The sequence below is a fragment of the Ursus americanus genome, chromosome X (assembly GCF_024610735.1).
Source record: "Ursus americanus isolate L20-20 chromosome X, mUrsAme1.1.p, whole genome shotgun sequence".
In the NCBI taxonomy this organism is placed as follows: domain Eukaryota; kingdom Metazoa; phylum Chordata; class Mammalia; order Carnivora; family Ursidae; genus Ursus; species Ursus americanus.
In genome coordinates this window covers 106,804,055-106,808,108 of record NC_142164.1, presented here as the reverse complement: position 1 = coordinate 106,808,108, position 4,054 = coordinate 106,804,055, and positions in this window count along the sequence as shown.

The window sequence follows — 4,054 nt, the reverse complement described above, 5'->3', positions numbered from 1 at the left end:
AGTACTCCCTTTCTGCCTCTCTCCATTCAGATTTCTATCCCCTCCCCACCTCAGTCTAAACTCTGTCCTTGGGTTTGTCAAACCAAGAAAACAGGGTTTAGCTGCCCTTCTTACGAGGTGAAGAGTGGGACTTGCCTTCAGGCAAGAGGCTGTAAAATAAATATGGGAAACTCACAAAGAGCTGACCCCTCCAGTATCTGCCTGCTTTTGTTTGGTGCTCCAGTTGTCTTCAAGGAGGATTTAACAATCTTGTCAAGGGTTTCTAGTTGTTATCTAGAGAAGGGTGGTTACAAAGAAGTTCCTCCGACTTTATCAGGGGCAGAATCACTCCACTGATTTAAAACCTTCCATGATTTCCATTGAAGTCTGAACCAAATGTAGGACTTGGTATCTATTATAGACTCTCCCTAAATGGATTAGCCATGTTCCCCCACTTCTGCTCGGCGCTTTGCTGTCCCTGAGCTTTTGTTCGCTTTATTCCTTCCTATTAAATGCCTTTCTGATCCCTGCGTATCAAAATGTTATCCATCTCTCAAGTGCCCCAGGGCTCGGTCCTAGGTCTTTGTCCTAGCCTATCAACACTTTCTCCCTACCGATCTTACCCAGGTCCAGGGCTTTAAAGACCATCTATGTGCTAATGATTTACAAATCTATATCCTCAGCCCTTTTGTCTCCAGTGATCTCCAGATTTGTCTGTGTAACTGTCGACTTATCTCCATGCGGATGTCCAAAAGGTATCTCAAACGTAACATGGTTAAATTAGGATTTTTGTTTACCTCTTCCCTCCACTCTACTCCCCCTGCAGGCCTTCTCGACTTCAGTAAATGTCATCACCATTTATAAGCCGAAATCCTAAGAGCCCCCTTTAATCCTTCTACTTCCTTTACACTTCACAGGGCTCCAGCAGGAATCCTTGGGCTCAATCTTCAGAGCAGATCTTGAATCTAGCCACTTCTTTCTCTGGTTACCAATGGAATTTAAGGCACCATGATCTCTCACCTGGACTTTTTCATTTGCTTACTCAGAGGTGTTCCTGCTCCAACTCTTACTTCCCTACAATCCCTTCTCCACCCTGCAACCACAGGGATCTTTTAAAAAGGCAAAGCAGATCATGTTACCTTCGTGCTCAACCCTTTAGTGGCTTCCCAAAGCACTTGGAGTAAAATCCAAACTCCTTCCTGTAGCCTACATGGTCTTACACGATTTGAACACCCCCTACCCCTTTGACTTTATCTCCTATCACTCTCCCCTTCCCTTATTACACTCTGCCCACACTGGCCCTATTTCTTTTTATTTCTTTCTTCTTTTTTTGAGAGAGAGAGTCCCAGTGCGTGTGTGAGCTGGTGGGGGAGGGGCAGAGGGCGAGAGAGAATCTTACGCAGGCTCCAGGATCAGCAAGGGGCCCAACGTGGGGCTCCATCTCACGACCCTGAGATCACAACCCAGAGACCACAACCTGAGCCGAAATTGAGTTGGATGCTTAACCGACTGAGCCACCCAGGCGCCCCCTTATTTCTATTTCTTGATTTTACTAAACTCTTTCCCTTTCCCTGGGACACTCCACTCTGAAATCACTATCTTCTTGTTGGCTGTCTTTCCCACTGGACTGTACTTTCTGTGAGGGCTGGGACCTTTCCAGCAAATTTTTCTTGAAAGAAGAAATGAATTCAGCATTGACGGCACTTTCTCCACAAAGCCTTTCCTGTACCTCTCCGAGGGCAATATTCTCTCACTGTCCTTGAATTTTATGTCCACATCTCCTTTAACATTTACTACTTCTTATATCTTGTTATAGTCGTTTGTGTATGTGTTTTATGTTGTCAAATTAACTGTGATATCAGAATGAGCAGAATCCCTGTCTGATTCACCTAAATATTCCCCACCTGGCATACTTCAGGGCTTTGCACAGAGCGATGCTGATAAATGTTGAGTGAATGAATAAATAGCCAAGTCACTGTTTATTTCTCTTGAAGGGGAGTGTTATTAACATTAAAAACAGCACTAATAACTGTCTAAGGCTATTGCTAAATTCCTTTGAAATTAATGAAACAAAATTCACGAAAGCCTATTTTATGAAATGTTTTAAGTGGTTTGTAATGTTTTAGTGCTGATTAGAAATGGCAGAAACTACTGAAGTATGCTGATTGAGGAACATTTGGACAACACTGCCTGAAATGTTCATGCAACCAATATATCTAAATGTTCTAAAAACATACCAATGAGTCACGACTAATTCAGCCAACAGAATTCTGTGGGTATATTCTATATAATGGATAGGTAGCAATTATGGAGTTGTACTCATAAAGTTTGAATGATGAGTTTTATCAAAATCCATTTCAACATAATTCCAGTCCCTGAAATGGAAAAAATTTCACTTTGATTATACAAATCTTAGAGCTGAACCTCAAATAGACTGCTTTTTATGATCTCATCTTCTTCCTTGGCTCCGTTTTACTTATTCTTTCTAGTTTTCCAGCACTTGCTGCTGAACTATGGTTTTCCCTGGTACTATTTCAAGCCCCTACTCAGCATCTAAACTCATTCACTAAGCCCATTAATGTCATATCCCCTTCACCTCAGAAAGAAATACTTTTAAATATATTTTTTTCATCTCATAGAACTATTCACAAGTTTTATTGTCATTCGTTGCTGGTCATCTTCAGCTCTTTTTACTTGCTTTATTAACTTTTCGTATAGCAAAACTAATGCTTTAGATTGTGGATTATTTATTTGGCGGTGATTGTTTACTTTTCCATATTCACTACTTTTGCATTTTGCATGTATTCGGCTGTAGTTTGCTCAGGTTCAGCAAAGAAGAGTTTTAATAAATTGAAAAGAGAAATTGAAGCATAGCCAACATGGAAAACAGATGATTGAAAACTATGTGACGAAGGTAAATGAAATGTAAAGTTAAGATGCTTCTAATCTTGAATTGCAAAAGACATTGCTCATAATTGACACTGTGGAGCAAAGTATTACATAATTCAAGACCATCGATGTCATTGTTATCTGCACAAAAACATTTAACTGAAGATAGTCTTTTCTCTCTTCAAGTTATTCTGTATAAGAGTTTCCACTTCACATACGAAGTTTTGATTCTACTCATCTTTTTATCCCAGTGGCTAAGCTTTAGAGTAATGCACAAAAGTCTAGTTAACATGAAATGAAGCTAAAATATTGCCCTTTTGTATTTATACCAGAAGTGGCTTATCAGTTAGAATGTTTTTGACTGCAGAGCTGAAGACCCAACTGAAAGAAGCTTAAGGAATAAGGAAATTGTTATCTTATTTAACAAGAAAACTGAGGATAGAATGGTTACAAGGTTAATTAATTTGGAGGCTTGATAATGTTATTAAAAGCCCAGGCTCTTCTCCTAGTTTTTCTCTGCCATTCTCAGAGAATTGGTTTGGTCCTCAGGCTTGTCCCCATCACGGCTGCAAGATGTTTACAACAGTTTCTGCTGTCATACGCGGACAACAGAAATTTATTCTCTTATAGTTCTGTTGGCTACAAGTTCAAAGTCCGTTGTCGGCAGAGTTGGTTCCTTCCAGAGATTCTGAGGGAGAATCTGCTTCATGCTTCTCCCCTAGTTTTTGCTAGTTGCCAGCAATCCTTGGCATTCCTTGGCTTGTAGATGCATCCCTCCAATATATGTCTCTGTCTTAACATGGCGCTCTCCTCTGTGTGTCTCTGGTCCTTGCATGGCCTTCTTATGAGGACACCAGTTACTGGTTTAGGGGCCTTCTTAATCCAGTGTGATCTCATCTTAACTAATTACATCTGTAAAGACCCTATTTCCAAGTAAAGTCACATTCTGAGGGTCCAGGTGGACATGAATTTTGGGGGGATACTATTCAACCCAGGACAGTAGTGAAATGCTTTCTAGAGCCTTGTGACCCTTGACAACTTAATGGGAATGAAAGAAGAATTTTTCTAAAGGAAGGTCAGTAGCCTGTCTGAAGGAAAGTGATATGAAGAACAGTGTAATGAACTTCTCTCATTATTAAAAAATTATACTCCCGAGCATAAGTGTTTAACACATTCCTATACATAC